The sequence below is a fragment of the Cupressus sempervirens genome, chromosome 9 (genome assembly GCF_028749045.1).
Source record: "Cupressus sempervirens isolate cs-2001-9-10 chromosome 9, ASM2874904v1, whole genome shotgun sequence".
NCBI classification, from domain to species: Eukaryota; Viridiplantae; Streptophyta; class Pinopsida; order Cupressales; family Cupressaceae; genus Cupressus; species Cupressus sempervirens.
The window spans coordinates 456,923,390-456,941,040 of NC_143126.1; the positions used below are offsets into that span (position 1 = coordinate 456,923,390).

At 33.0% G+C, this 17,651-nt stretch overlaps 1 long non-coding RNA gene across 4 annotated transcripts in view; it reads right to left on the reverse strand.

The window, feature by feature from the left end:
- The window catches only part of LOC149539296 (uncharacterized), a 206,605-nt gene that overhangs the window by 52,627 nt on the left and 136,327 nt on the right, over positions 1 to 17,651 (reverse strand). For 3 of the 4 annotated variants that reach the window (XR_016356213.1, XR_016356208.1, XR_016356209.1), the window contains one exon: positions 14,295 to 14,873. The exons of the other annotated variant lie outside the window; for it this stretch is intronic. This is a non-coding gene — a long non-coding RNA (uncharacterized LOC149539296). Of the gene's footprint in view, positions 1 to 14,294; positions 14,874 to 17,651 lie in introns of those variants that run through there. 4 annotated transcript variants of the gene reach the window in all.

Here is a 17,651-nt window from a genome sequence, read left to right on the forward strand (position 1 = left end):
CTAATAGGGTGATTGAAATCCTTTAACCAGGTCACATTTAATAGTGTGTATTGTAACTTTTAAGAGGGTTGGCCTTTCACATGACATCACTTTAGAAGAGTGAGAATGAGTTGCATGTTACTAGTGGTTTTTCCCAAATGGGTTTCCATGTTAAATCATAATGCAAAATGTGTTATTGAATTTGTTATGTTTCATGTTTATATTTCTAAAAATTCATTTGATAGTAACCTACAAGTTTAACTAATTGTATAATCTAATGAATGTATGCATGATGACAATGTTTTATGGATACGGGTTCATTAAGCTATGAAAAGTTATAAATGTACATTTGGACCTTGGATAAATAGTTCAACCCCCCTCTCAATTATTCTAAAGAATTACAATAATTGGTGTCAAAGTCATCTTCTTAAGAGGACTAGTTTGAAGGTATTAGGCGCACAAAGATGAAGATGTCAAAAAGAGAAGTACTTAAGCTTAATAGAGATAACTTTCCTGTATGAAAACATCTGATGAAGCTACACCTAGGAGGTCTTAGAGATCATGCACATTCTACCATTTTTGTTGAGCATACTAATCTTCATGGAGCCCTAATTGTCGAAGATCTAAAAAAGAAGCAAGAACACAACTAGGCAATATTGGAGATTGCCTCTATCCTAAGCTATGCTGAGTTTGATGATATCAAGGGTTTTGATAGTGCAAAAAATATGTGGGATGCTCTACAAAATATCTATGGAGGTGAAAAAAATATTCTAAGAGCCAAGGCTTAAATTATTAGAGGTAAGTTAGATGATACGAGAATGCAAGAAAATGAGAATGTTGCTCAATATTGTTCTAGGATAAAAGATGTTGTTAATGCAATAAGATAGCTACTGGTAAAATAGTTGATGATATTATACTAAGAAATTTTTTGAGAATATTGTTGTCCATCTATGCTATTAGAGTTTCTGTAATACAAGAATTAAGATGTATACTAAGAAATGATTTGACTCTTGAAGGTCTGGTAGGTAGGGTCATTGCTTTTGAGCTATCTAATTTTGATAACACTAACCTTAAAATATTGAATCTACTTTCAAAGCTAAGTTGTCATTGAAGGAACCCAATAAGAAGAAGAAGAAGAAAAAAGTTAAAATATGTGTTTAGTGATAGTGATACAGATGAGGAAGATGTAGATAAATGTGAAGCATTATTAGCAAGGAGATTTCACAAAGGTAAAGGCAAGTTTAAAGGTAAGTTACCTATCATGTGTTTCAATTGCAATGAAGTTGGTCATATTGTTGCTAGATGCCTAGACAAGAAGAATTGCAAAGGTGATGACAAGTACAAAAGTAAAAGAGATAAAGACAACAAAGAATACAAAGACAAAGGCAAGAAATCTTGCTACATTGTTGAAGAGGAAAGAAAAGACAGATCTAAAGATCATGATGATGAAGTGGTGTATGTTGCAATGAAGGATAAATCTGATGAAGATAAAGCAACTGCACTAGTGTCTTGTGCGAACAAGAACGGGTGTTCACATCACATTATGGAGATAAAATTAAGTTCATTATCTTGAATTATCATTATGGAAATAGTGTAAGGTTTGGTAATGATGCACCATGTCTGATAAAAGGAAAAGGTTCTATTGAGCTCATATAAAAGATTTTATGCGACAATGCTTGCTATGCTAAAGGACTTAATTATAACTCGTTGAGTGTTTCATAATTAAATAGTTTTGGTTGTAATGTTAAGTTTGAGAAAAAAATTTCTAAGATATATGATACTGATGGAAAATTGAATGGAAAAGATGATAAAACTAGAGGTAATTTATTCTACCTTGATATAGAGGATGCTACTTGTTTAGTTCTAGAATTTAATGATGTATGTCTATGGAACAAGAGCTTATGTCATGTTAATTTTGATAACTTAATTAGTATCAATAAAATGAGAAGAGTTAAAGGTTTTCCTAAGTTGAAAAATCTTGACAATATAATTTGTAAACAATGTCAGTTAGGCAAAATGACAAATTTAAGTTTTAATAGTAAGACTCATAACTCTAAAGGAATATTAGAGATTTTTCATACTAACTTGTGTGGACCAATTGAAGTAAAAAGATAGAAAGGAGATAAGTGCATTATGATGCTTGTTGATGATTATTCTAGAATGATGACATTTATGTTTCTGAAATAGAAATATGATGCTTTCCAAATGTTTAAAAAATGCCTAGCAAGAGTTGAAAAAGAAATAGGTAAATGTTTGACATCTTTGAGATCTGATAGAGGAGGAGAATTTACATCAAATGAATTTGACATGTTTGTAATGATAGAGGAATCAAAGGATAGACATCTACTCCTCCACAAAATGGAATTGTTAAAAGGAGGAACAAATCTATAATGGACTGTGCTAAGACACTCATGATGGAGAAAAATGTTGCTTTAAAATAATAGAGAGAAATTGTAAGTATAGTTGTCTATACTTTGAACTGTGTACAAGTCAAGAAAGGTACTCATTCAACACCTTTTGAACTATGGTATGGATACTCACCAAATGTAAAATAATTTAAGGTATTTGAAATCAAGTGTTATATTCTCAAAGATTTCAAAAATTGTAAACTAGATGCAAAAAGTGAAGAAGGTATATTTCTTGGTTATTCCATAAGAAGTGAAGCTTATAAATGTTTAAATACTAACACTAACAAAGTTTTAGAAAGTCAAAATATGAAATTTGATGAATATATAGAAGTATATGAGGTTGAACCTATGAATGAACCAGAAGAATACAAATCATTTGTATACTTTTATGAAGGTATGTTTGTTGAAGAATATGTTGTAAATCATGTTCAAAACCAACAACAAGTTTTAGTAACTGCCTAATCACATACTATGAATATCAAGTTGCATTCAAGAACTGAGCTATATTTAGGTGCCAAATTATAGAATGAAGTTGAGGCACATTCTAATTTTGAAATTAGTGTACATAATAGAGATGTTAAACTACCTGATAGAGAGGCACATAGTGATTCATAAGTTGAGAGATCAAATGTAGAAGCTGAAGATGAACCAAAATTGTCTAAATATGTCAAGAGACATCATTCTATTGCTCAAACCATTAGTGATAAAAATGCTAGACCAATGACAAGGAACAAGTCAAGAAATGATACATGTTTTTTGAGTATGCAAGAACACATGTCAGTAAAAGATGTCTTAGAAGATATGGACTGGAGTAAAGCCATGGAAGAAGAGATTGAAAAATTTGAGAAAAATAAGACATGGACTCTAATTCCTAGACTAAACCACAAAAATGTGATTGGTACCAAGTGGGTATACAAAAACAAGTTAAGAGAAAATGGTGAAGTCACAAGGAACAAGAAAAGGTTAGTCTGTAAAGGATATGCACAAGAAGAAGGGATTGATTATGGAGAACCATTTGTTCCTATTGCAAGATTGGAAGGAGCAAGAAATGTCCTTGCTTACTCTACATACAAAGGTTTCAAAGTTTATCAAATGGATGTTATGTTTGAATTTATAAATGGTATATTAGAGGAAGAGGTTTACATAGAATAGCTAGAAGGATTTGTTGATGCTAAAAACAAAAGCATGTTATGTAGACTACACAAAGCTCTTTATGGTTTGAAGAAAGCACCAAGAGCATGGTATGAGAGACTTCATAATTATCTTGTAAAGATTGAATTTGAAAAGATTGATGATGATAACAAAAATCTATACTTGAAGATAGAGAAAGGAATAGGTATTTTTTTATCTAAAATTTTTGTTGATGATATCATATTTGGAGGAAAAGATACTCCATGTAATGCTTTTGTAAATAATATGAGACAAGAATTTGAGATGTCTATGTTAGGAGAGATCAAGTTCTTTATGGATTTGCAAGTACATCAGATGAAATATGGTATATACATCAGTCAGTTAAAATATGTTAAGGAGATACTAAAAACTTTTGGATTGGAATATTCTAAGCTAGTAAGAACATCTATGGTGATAGGACACAAATTTTCAAAGAATGATGATTCAACTAAGATGAATCAAACATTATATAGATCCATGATTAGTAAATTACAATATGTAGTACATAGCATACCTAATATTGCATTATCTATAGGAATATTTGCAAGATTCTCTACTAATCCTGAGGAGAATCCCTTGATGGGAGTAAAGAGAATAATGAAATATCACAAAGGAGTAGAGGAGTATGGTTTATACTACAAGAAAAATGAAACATTTGAATTGAGGGCCTATACTAATGTTGATTGGGCTGAAAATATTGATGACAGAAAGAACACCAGTGGAGGAGCATTTTTATCAAGCAAAAGGCTAGTTACATGGACTAGCAAGAAACAAAATTGCATTTCTCAATCTACTACTAAAGCTAAAAATGTTGTTACTGTGGTGAATTGTACAAACATTGTATGGATGAAACAACTACTCAAAGGTATGAAGGAGAAAATCACTAAACTTGTGATACTTTATTGTGATAATACAACTGCTATCAATATATCAAAGAATCATGTGTCAAAGACTAAGCACATCATAATCAAGTATCAAGTATCATTACTTGAGAGAATTAGTTCAAGATAATGAGGTGAAGATAGAATATGTCAGCACCAAAGAACAAATTATTGATATCTTCACAAAGGCATTACCTAAGAATGCTCATGAGTATATAAGAGGTAAACTAGGGGTGATACCCCTATCAAATGCTATCTAAGAAGCATGAGGAGTGCCCTGCATCAAATAAGTTCATTGAAATATGTTACACATTGATATAGTGGATCTTACTTTAGGAGCTCCCTAAAGTAATCAAAGAGTTGGAACTACAAATCAGTCACAAGTAAGGTGATAGAGGAAGAACTAAAAATATTCATATCTACATATTAAGATGACATGTCCTTAGCATTATTGTCAAAGAGGGTGATAAAGGAATTGAAATAAGGGAATAAGAGAGAGAAAGTGTACTAAGTTTTATGAAAGTTGAGGGAGATGAAGGAGACATCTTGATCTTCCTAATCCTAACTGATGATGGAGAAGTGTACCTACTAATTACATCTACCTAGTAAGAGGAAGATAATATTGAGGGAGATATAAGAATTGATCAAGAGGGAGTCATAAGGCTGAGTTGATTGTCTGTTGATCATAACAGAATTTTTGTAACCTATTCAGGAGATGAAAGTTGTTAATAGAGGGAGAGATTTCAATAAAAAGAATTATTTTATTTTTGGTATTTTGATTGGTTACATTGATTAAATTTGGTTAGTTTGGTTTTTCATCAATGTCAAAGAGGGAGATTATTGAAAATAAATTGATACAAGTATGATAAATATGTTTTAATCATTGTTTTTTCACTAATGTCAAACCTACTACATACTAGTAAAACAATTGCTTATATGATTTAAGTACTATCATATGTTTGATTAATGAAGAGGATTTGATCAAATGAGATAACAATAGCACCTAGAGGAAATGTTGAGTTATGATATAAAAAAGAGTACAAGGATCAATAAAGACAATGATATTATAGTGAATTGATAATCTACTTAAGGTTACAAAGGTTGGTTACACGAAGTAAGTTTAGAAGAACAAATTAAATGAAGTTTTTCTACCAAGCTTGACCGAGTGAATAGTAGGTGCCAAGAAATGTTAGTGCAAGTTGAGAAAAAGATCAATTGGAGCCAAGTAAAGTCAATTTTAGTGTACGCCGAGTGAAACAATGTGAGTTGAGTAAAGTTTAGTTGATGTTGAGCACTAGTAAACTTTAGTTCAAGTCATGTGTTTTGTCAGTGGATGTCAAGAAATGTAGTATGTGTTAAGCATCAAAAGCCAATTAACACCAAGTGTTAGTATTATGAGAAAGATCAAGTAGTTGATGAATTTGAGCTAACAAGTTTGATTTCTTGGATTGTACGAACCATGTGGAATATAAGATTGATGAGTTGGTGTCACAGAATTTAAGATAAACCTTTTTTAGGTACATTCAAAGAGGATTGAAGGAGAAGTTTCTAGAAGGGAATGAAATGAAATGAGGGGTAGATTCATTGAATTCTACCTAATCTAAACTAACCTTAAAATGGACGATGTAGGATGAATGACAAAAGATCTTAGTTCTCTATTTATAGAGATGGCTAGTTAGAAGAAAAATTTGATGTGTGAGAATCTAAGGAAGAAAAGTAGTCTAGGGTATTTTCTTCATTTAGTAATATAAGAGAAGAGTCTACCTTAGCAAGAAAAGCAAGAAGGCTTAAGGGTATGGATGCTTGAAGGGTGAATAAGCTATCAAAGATGAAGAGTATGAAAGCCAAGTAGAATGGATGACTAAAACAAAAATCTATAATCTACAAATGAAGTTGTAAGTTGTTATCAGATCAAGCCTTACTATTACTCTCTAATCATTATATTAGTCTAGAGTAAATCCTTTGGATTAAGGTTGACCTAATAGTCATTTGTAAATCCTTTAATTGGGTGACATTCGAAGTGAATGATCAAAAGTCCTCTAAAAAAACTCACTCTTAATAGGGTGATTGAAATCCTTTAATTGTGTCACATATCACACTATGTATTGTAACCTTTAATTGTGTTGGCCTTGCATAGGGCATCACTTCAAAAGAGTGAGAATGAGTAGCATGTTATTGGTGGTTTTTCTAAAATTGGGTTTTGAAATTAAATCATTATGTCAAATATCTTATTGAATATGTTATGTTTTATGTTTACATTTCTGCAAATTGATTTGATAGTAACCTATAAGTTTAAGTGAGTGATAAATCTAATAGATGCATGCATGATGAAAATGGTACAAGTTATGAGTACTTTTCATTATGAGTAACTTCTTTGGAGTTTTTGTTGGGATAAGAATAGTGAAACTTGAATTCTTATTACTGTTATAACATTGAATTTTGACTCTTGAGTTGGTTGCATTATTTAAATGTCTAAGCTTTAATCTTATTGTCAACATAAACATTTAAAGAGTTTATAAGTGCTTTATCTTCAGAACTTGAAAAGACTTGAAATAACTTTTTAAATTTATTCATTGAATTTGATATAAATATTTCTTGTTGATCCATCTCTTTGAGAGTTCCATTCAAAGAAACACATTATATATGCTCTTCTTATGATTCCTATAGCTATAGTTGTCTATCATTACCCTGGTGGAGGGCACCTCACAAACCTTGTTTTGGCTTTGTTTGTGTTGTTGTTTCTTTGATGCTTCTTGTGACTCTAGCCAAGTTAGGGTGGTGTGTTGGTGTGCTTAGATCAAGTTGGTTTGACTAAACCTTGTTGAAGTATGTGCAAGCCAATAAACACTTGGGGGGCCACTAGGTGGTCAAAGTGAATCAAAGTCCATATAATGATGCTATTGAGGAGGACCCTAAGAACCTTGATGCTCATGAAGAGAGAAAAATGAAAAATTAGGAAGGGACAAATTTTTCCAAGTGGCCTTTTGGTGGTGGTCTACCTGTTTTTATGTCAAGTAATCAATAAACTAATGTTACACACAAAATGTATATTGAACCCACAACTTTTTGCATTGATAAATAATCACAATGTTGGGATTCTTATCTACAATAATATAAAAGGAGAATGGAAATGCAACACTATTTGTGAAATGCTCGAGTAGAAGTGATATGAATCAAACAACTTAGAAGAAAGTCAAACACAATCTCTACTAGGGTGGCCAATGAGGAAATTGCATTAAATTTTGAAGTTTTACCTTGGATTAATTTAGTTCATGTTGGCAACTTTTTACTAGCCAACACTAAAAGTTTAAGCATCACCTAAGATGGGACTGCAAAGTCAAAATGGAAACCAATATCTAAAAAGAAAGAGAGGTTATTATAGGTGTCAGCAACACGATCTTGTAGCACCTGTAACTACATCCATACCTTGCACAAGCTCTGAGATATGCCTTGTCAAAGATCACTACCCTATGGTATTTGGTGACTCTTGGGCTCAATTTGGCTCGACATAATTGAGAATATTTTAGGGGTCAATAGGATGGGACAATCTTGGGACTAGGGTTTACCCAGCCACTTAGAGCTAATAGAACATATAGTTCGATCCCACCATGAATAGTTAGAGAGATTCAATACTTGGTAACTTTGTACTAGCCAATACTATAAGTTTTAGCATCACGTGGGATGGGGTTGCAAAATCAAAATAGAATAAAATCTCCAAAAGGAGAGAGAGGTTATTATGGGTACCAACAACATGATCATGTAGCACATAGAATTGCATCCATACCTTGCATGAGCTTTGAGATATGCCGCATACAAGATCACTCTCCTATGGCATTTAGTGACTCTTAGAGTCAACTTAGTTTGGTATGCTTGGGAATATTTAATCGATCAATGGGATGGGATGAGCTTTAGACTAGAGTTTACCTAGCTAACAGAATAGATAGTTCAATCCTAGGATGAATGGTTAGAGAGATTCACTAGTTGGTGAATTTGTACTAGCCAACACTACAAGTTTTAGCATCACCCAAGATGGGGCCACAAAATCAGAAAAATTCAATCTTCAAAAAAAGAGAGGTTATTGTAGGTGTCAACAACACGAACCTAGGGCACCCAAAATTGCATCCATACCTCACACGAGCTCTAAGATATGCCCCATCAAAGTTCACTTCCCTATGGCATTTAGTAACTCTTAGGGTCAATTTTGTTCAACATGCTTGAGAATGTTTGAGTAGTTAATAGGATGGGACAAGCTTGGGACTAGGGTTTACCCAACCACCCTAAGTTAATGGAATAGATATTTTGATCTCACAATGAATGGTTAGAGAGATTCACTAATTGGCGACTTTATACTAGCCAACACTACAAGTTTCAACATCACCTAAGCTTTGGCTGCAAAATCAAAATGGAATGCAATCTCAAAAAAGAGAGAGGTTATTGTAGGTGGTGGAAACATGATCCTATAGGACCCAAAATTTCTTCCATACCTCACACAAGCTCCAATATATGCCCCATCAAAGATCGTTGCCCTATGGCATTTAGTGACTCTTAGGTTCAATTTCATTTGACATGCTCGAGAATGTTTGAGCGGTCAATGGGATAAGAATAGCTTGGGACTAGGGTTTACCTAGCCACCCAGACCTAACAAAATAGATAGTTTGATCCCATGAAAAATGGTCAGAGAGATTCACTAGTTGGCAACTTTCTACTGGCCAACACTACAAGTTTCAACATCACCTAAGATGGGCCACAAAATCAAAACAAAATCCAATCTCTAAAAAGAGAGAGATGTTATTGTAGGTAAAAAAACATGATCCTATAGCACGCAAAATTGCATCCATACCTCGCACAAGCTTTGCGATATGCCTCGTCAAAGATTGTTACCCTATGGCATTTAGTGACTTTTAGGGTCAATTCTATTTGGCATGTCCAAGAAAATTTGAGTGGTCAAAAAGGAAGGAAAATATTGGGACTACAGTTGACCAAGCCATTTGGAGCTAATGGAATAGATAGTTTGATCCCAGGATGAATGGTTAGAGAGGTTCACCAGTTGGTGACTTTGTACTAGCCAACACTACAAGTTTCAACATTACCTAAGATGGGGAAGCAAAATTAAAATGGAACCCAATCTCAAAAAAGTGAGAGAGGTTATTGTAGGTGTCAACAACATGATTCTGTAGAAACTAGAATTGCATCTATACCTCACATGAGCTCCAAGATATGTGTCATCAAAGAATTTTTCCTTATGGCATTTAATCACTCTTAAGGTCAATTCGGTTTGGCATGCTCAAGAAAATTCAAGTAGTCAATGAGATGGGATAATCTTGGTACTAGGATTTTCCCAACCACTTAGAGCTAATAGAAATAAACAATTCAATCCCATGATGAGCTGTGAGATAGATTCCCTAGTTGGTGACTTTGTACTAGCCAACACTACAAGTTTCAACATCACCCGAGATGGGGCTGCACAACTAAAATAGAATACACTCTCCAAAGCAAGAGAGAGGTTATTCTAGGTGTCAACAACATAATCTTGTAGCACCTAAAATTGCATCCAAACCATGCATGAGCTCCAAGATATGCCTCATCAAAGGTCATTTCCCTATGGAATTTAGTGACTCTTAGGGTTAATTTTGTTTGGCATGCCCAAGAACATTCGAGCTATCAACAAGATGGGATGAACTTGGGACTAGGGTTTACTAGGCCAACCATAGCTAAAAAAATAGACAGTTTCATTGCACAATGAATGGTTAGAGAGATTCATCTATTGGCAACTTTGTACTAGCCAACACTAAAAGTTTCAACATAATTTGAGATGGGGCCACAAAATCAAAATGGAATCCAATCTAAAAAGATAGAGAGGGGTTATTTTAGGTATCAACAACACAATCCTATAGCACTAGGAATTATATCCATTCCTTGCACAAGCTCCAAGAAATGCCCCATTAAAAATGGTTTCCCTATAGAATTTAGTGACTCTTGGGGTCAATTTCTCTTGGTGTTCCTGAGAACATTCAAGAAGTCAATGGGATGGGATGAACTTAGGTGTAGGGTTTACCTAGCTACCTAAAGCTAATGGAATAGACAGTTTGATCCCACAACAAATAGTTAGAGATATTCACCAGTTGGTGACTTTGTACTAGCCAACACTACAAGTTTCAGCATCAGCCGAGATGGGCTCAAGAAATTAAAATAGAATCTAATCTCCAAAAAGAGAGAGGTTATTGTAGGTATTGAAAACATGATCTTGTAGCACCCATAATTACATCCATACCTTGCATTAGCTCTAAAATATGCCCGATCAAAGATTGCTAGCCTATGGCATTTAATCACTCTTAGGGTCAATTTAGTTTAGCATGCCCAATAATGTTTGAGCAGTCAATGGGATGGGATGAGATTTGTACTATATTTTACCTAACCACTCAGAGCTAACAGAGTAGATAGTTTAATCCCATGACAAAGTGAGAGAGACATGAGCAAGATATATATGCCTAGGCCACTTTGTGCAAGATATGAGCAAAAGTTGCTAATTAGGCAAAATTGGATCTTTTGATTTTTTGTCAAGATAGCCTAGGATTAATTTATTTTAGTTGTTTTTTAATAATTTGGAATCTTTTCCAAGTCTTGGAAGTGAAATCTAGTGAACTTTGCAAAAGTTGCTAAAAAATGCAACTTGGTTGCAAAGGAGTGTGAAATCTCACTAGAAACCTTCTAATCTTCCAAAATATGTTTCTCATGCTTATATATCTGAGCATGGATAGTTACAACTTCCCAAACCTCCATTTGTAACCTTTTACAAAAATTGCAAAAGTTGCTTAAGCAACTTTGTAACTTTTGAGCAATTTTTTCTCTTTACATCTTTTGGTCAAATGGGTCCATCTAGGACTATTCTAGGACCCTAGATAAGATTCCTAGGATCTATTAGGTAAATAAATACCTCAGTTTCATATCCCTAATGGCTTTAACCTATCGAGCAACTTTTGGCTCATTGAGCACTTTTGACCAACCTAGGAATTTGAGTGCTTCTCGATACTAAAAACCTTCTAACCTTCAAAAATATTCTTCCCCATGCTCAAATACCCAACCATGGGTAGTTACAACTTCACAAACTATCATTTACAACTTTTTGCAAAAATTGCAAAAGTTGCTCAAGCAACTTTTTGAGCAACATTGCAACTTTTTAACATTTTTTGCTCTTTACATCTTTTGATCAAATGGATCCATCTAGGACCCTAGTTAGGATTCCTAGGACCTATTAGGTAACCAAATACCTTATTTTTTGAACCCAAATAACATTTTAGCTTAAGATTCCATTTTTAAAAAATTATATTCAATCTAACAAACCAACTGGATCAACTGTACATTTTAATGTCTCAAGTATTGCCTTGTGGTCTAACTCGCAAACCTTCCAAAGAATCTTATTATATGGTTTTCTATCATATTTTATCAAGTGGACATTTGATGCAAAAACAAGGTTCAAATAATCAAGAATCTTCCTCTCTATTTGCCAATCCTTGAATAGCCACAAGTTACGATTCTTCATGGAATATCATCTAAGCCATGTGCCAATTACAACCGCCACACCTATATGGTGCTCTAAACCTTCACCATCTATAATTGAGTGATCCAAAAAAAATTGGCTTGGGCACAATGATACAAATAATAATCTTCCAATTTTTCATTGTCTCCAAGTGAAATAACAACAGAAACATGGCCTATAGTGATTAATGTACAAAATGTGGTCATTAATTCAACAAATATTTATGTAAAATTTATAAAGTTACATATTAAATTTATAGAGATATATATATTACTAGGTTGCACTAGAGCAGACAAGCTGTCAAAGTCAATGGATAAATCCATCTCTATCATTTCTAGTGCTTATGGGGGATGATTGGTGTCAATTGGTTCCAAAACTCATATATCCCATTTTTCCATGCATTCAATTGACTCACACTAAGCCAATTTTCCATTGCACATGGTGGACAAAAGCATGTCCTTTTTCATGTGTGGATACTTCATGGACCTACATTAGAGCTTCTAAAAGAGTCCAACTCACTTGATCCTACTTGTGTGCAACAATCCTCCTATGGTGCAATGTTAGTATTATCTATCAACCAAAAAAAATATGAACTCTACACTCACCTTCCTTACCTGAACCCATTGTAGTGTTACACCATTGGATGAAAGATTTTGCATCTATCAATTTTTGTCCATCTTTTAACTCTAACTTTTCATGAGCTAAGGATCTCTTGATGCATGTGCCTATAAAATCATGCTCTCCCTTTCCATAACCAACCTCTGTAAAATTCCACATATATTAAATTCTAGACAACTTATGCATCCTACTTAATCAATAGAACATCCATGCATTCTTGAATTGAGATGCACAATTGTCTGACCAAATAATGTGTTGGCAATATGGTATGACTCTTTTAGCCAAATCTCCATAAAGTAGTTGAAAACAACCATGTACAAACTCTGTAAAATGTGATCGATCATTGTTGATGTAAAAATGACACTCCCTCAATATCTTCCTATCATCCTCTATTCTTTTAGTTGAATGCATAAATGTTATGTGAACAAATATGGAAACATGTTGAGAAGCATAATACTTTTCTTGCACCTCATTTTGTGGTTGTAATTTGTAGTTCTTTATGAAGTCTGTAACTAAAATAATAGTATCGAGTGGAAATGTATCCTTGCATAACTTGAATTGTAAATCTAGTCATTGAACTCTATGTGTCTTCCTTTCATACTCGTAAATAACCTTTTTCACAAAAAATCTTAATGAACTCATATACTAGAATCTTTTCAATGACTAAATCACATCTTTTACCCAGTTTCCAATCTTTTATAGCATATGTCACTATATTATATTTTTTTTGTAATATACTATTTTATTTCCAATTACATGTGTACTATCCATACATTCACAAGTTGATAAAAGTTGCAAAGAACCACAAAATAAGCATGTACCATCCAAGCATGATGTATTGTAAAAATTTTGACCATCCTCTATTTCATATAAAATGTTGGATATGGATTCCCTTGAAGATCTAGGTGGGTCATTCATGTCACAATCCTACAAAACAAACCTAGAATGCAAAAACACACATATATTCCTAAAAACATCAAAATGGTTAGAAAATTCAATCTGTGTCCTACAACAACAAGTTGTGTGTGCATGATTTATCTTCACATAAAAAAGGTTTACCCATCTCAAAAAATATTTGACTTATTCAAATTTGAAGATACATACCAATAATTTTTGCAAAAAATTGTTTCTGAGTTGAGTCCAAAAGATGTTTTGCATGTGGATTGTGATTTCGGCTACCAATCCTCCTTATTACATCACTTTGATTAGGGGAAACATGAGTGTTATTTGTCCAAAAATATTCAATCAATGATTTCAAATCTTCACTAATTTCTTTAGCATTTCATAGTAGTCTACTGCTAATTGTCCATAACTCATTTTTTTGTTCGATCTTCCACTCTCTCATGCCTTATCATGGCTCTCCTTTGAGTACCTCTACCAATTTTTAATGTTTTTCTTGTCTTTATCATGAGTTGATCTTTCCTCATTTGGAAACTTATGATTATTGATATAAGTATGTGTCTTGTGATATTACTACCTTTGGTGCATGATTTAGAACCCACTTTTTCATATGCACTCATTAGATTCTTCACAATATTTTTTTCATTTGAATCATCCATTGATTTTAGCCAAAGAATCTTCATGATGGGTCTAAATTTCAAATTCCCCATCATTTCAACAAATAATTGGCATTGACTTATAATATTTAATTCTTCAAAGGATAATCTCCACATATGATTAACTTTTCTTTGACAAGTATGCTTGCTAATCTTGTCAGGCATTGATTTCAAAATGTAAGTATCAATATCAATAAAATATTTTGATCTTATAAAATGAATTCTAGAAGATGTTATAATCTCTTACATTCCATCAACATTTTTAACATCAACATAAGGTTGAGTATTTTGTGTACCTTGAACCAAAGATGATGTGTCTTAGTAATAAGATGCAAAAGATGGAATATCACCTACTTGACACATTGATGTTGTGCCTTCAAAATGACATGATGAAGTGTGTACATTGTCAAAAGTAGAAATTAGTGTCTCTTCAACATGAGATTATGATATGATTCCAACATTGGAAGATGGTGTAGCTTCACAATTCAATTTTCTTGTTAAGCATAAGAGCCTCATTCATTCTCTTTGTCTTTTTAATTCTTCCTCTTTGTTTCTTTGTATTGGTGGTTCATTTTTCTTTTTGAAAGATAATTCTTCATTATTGCATTACAATTTTCTTTGTTCATTTAACTATTTTATTTTATCTCTCTTAATTGCCAAATCTATCTCCCTCTCTTCTATTGTTTGAGCTTTTGGTTCCTTTCTTGGCATGATGATGATTTCTCTATGTCAAATTATTCAAACATCTGAATTACTTACAAATTGTAAATTACAAATCATTCAAATACTTATACAAATTACAAATATTTCAATGATTACATGATATATATTAAAAAACTTGTCAAACTTCTAACCATTTCCAAATAAAAATTCATTCAAACATACAAATTTCAATGAATTTACTATATATTAAACAACTTGTCAAATTATAATAAAATTTGTCTCTATAGTAACAAAGAATATTTAAAAAGGAGTGCTCTAACCTTTTCTATAGAAAGAATATTCAAAAATCTTTCAACTACTATATCCAATTATTGAATTTGGTGTGTGCTACCTTCCAATAGCATGAAAGAATGTACAAAAAGCCTTCAAATAGTGTACCCAATGATTTAATTTGGTGTTTGCTAACTTCCAACAACATGAAACCCATATTTTCTATCAAAATAACAGAACATACAATAGAGAAAAAAGAGAATATGGGTCAGTAAGGACCCAAAATTTTGATATAACCAATTTTTGGTGTTTTCATATAGTGCTTACACACTATAAAGCATGCACACACTATATCAAAACTCTATCTCTCCCCCTATCCCACCCTCTTGCATCCCCTACTCTCTCTCTCTCTCTCTCTCTCTCTCTCTCTCTCTCTCTCTATTTATATATATATATTTATCTAGCTTGATCTTCATCTCCATATTTCTCTAGCTAAATCTCTCTCTAACTCCCTTCTTTTACTATATATTTCTCACACACATATCTCTCTCTCTCTCTCTCTCTCTCTCTCTCTCTCTCTCTCTCTCTCTCTCTCTCTCCCCCCCCCCCCCATCCATACTCTACTCTCTCTCACTCTCTCCTTCTCTCCTTCCCTCTCTATTGAAATTCAAGCTTACAAAGTGTGTGTTCACTATAGCATGTATGTGTTATGCAAGCCTAAATTTAAAAATTCTTTAAATAGAGTGCATGTGCTATGGAATGTATGAACTACTTAAGGCTTTGGATTCTACCAAGATGATGCAATGGAACTAGTAGTGGGTTAAAACAAGGTTCCTAGAATCCTCTTCACTAAAGATAAAATTACAATAAGTGTCCACACCAAGCCAATCTACCCCAAAACACATATCACAAGTGTTGAAAAAGATGGTTATATTTATCCCAATCTAAACCACTCCTAGGAATTCCCAATCATAAGGAAGACCTATCACAAAGACAACTAATCATTAGTTGCTCTTAAGGGCATTAAAAGGCAATTTTGACACATTACTCCCCAAACACACATAAGGACTAGGGGTGACTCTAAGAGAAAATTATAGTCTATTTAGGTCAAAAAACACATGAATCAACTATTAGATTAAAATTATGCAACATCTATTCAACAATTGCTTTCACAAACCCAAGAAATAACTTATAGTCCTTAAAATCTGAAAACTTGATTTAGATTCAACAAAATCCACACAGCCCAAGGAATGAATCATTGATTCAAATACTCTTTTTGGGTTTATACAGCATACTAAAGCACTAGGATCCAAAGATGAGAATGAAGCAAGTAAAACTTACAATCTCAACGAGAAGGATTTTTCAATTAGGCCTTCATTTACAATGGAAGTATCAAAAATTCTAATCAAAACACCAATCCAAAAATTAAAACATGAGGAGTCTCACATGAAATATTTATATACAAAATCCTAGGCCTTGAAGCCTTTTTTTTAGCAAGTTGTAGGAGTTATTGTTGCATTTTACTAGCATACACATGGATTTTGTATGCCTAGGGCATCAAGTTTCTCCTTAATATTTTCATATTTTCACATGAGACTAGAGGAATCTTAAAATAAAATTTTCCCACTTGGATTTCAACTAGGGACATTAAATTCCTATGGTGGAATGTCAAGATGTAAGCCAAAATGTGAGAAACCCTAGGTTAATACAAGAAACAGTGACAACTTTCAGTAAATCAGAGATATCTGGACTTAGGGATCAAATTAGAACCTCATTCCAAGTGAATTGGAAAGGTAATTCATTATGATATCAAAAAATTTCACCAATTCATACCTATGTGTTAGAATGAGTTTGTACAATGTGTTGCAACATGAGATTTTGTAGAAAAACTTAATATTTTTATTGATCTAAAAGCAAAATTACACACCTATGCCTACCACCCACCTGAAAGGTCTATGTAAGATTTCCCAATGATTATAAACTCCATTCAAACCAAATATACTCATTGGGATTTGAAATTACAAGTTTTACAAAAAGTTCCTAAAAGTTGCTTGACAACTTTTTAGCAACTTTGCAACTTTTAGTGCAACTTTGCCTATGTTAACCAAAATTGGTTTCTAATCAATATTTTTGGAAATATAATAAGAGTAACTAAGAGGGGAGGGTTGAATCATTTACTACAAAATATTCTTAGATCCCTTAGATGTCAATATAAATCAAAACATAAACTCTTATTAATTTGAATTCTATTGTTACTCAACAAACACTGAAATAACTTAACAATTGCTTAACATGAAAATCTTAAGATATTATCTATCATTAATCTTACTTAACTTAGTTGCATACACATAAGATAAATAACATGAACATGAGTGGCACCAAGATTTAACGTGGAAACCCAATTTGGGAAAAGCCACCAATTCCAACTAGTTACTAATTTTCAATATTTTTAAGTGAGCCTTGTTAGGAGCTAACCATGTTAAAGGTTACAAAACACACTATTAGGTGTAACTCTATTAGAGGATTTGATCACCCTATTAGGAGTGGCCTTTTTAGAGGTCTTTAGACA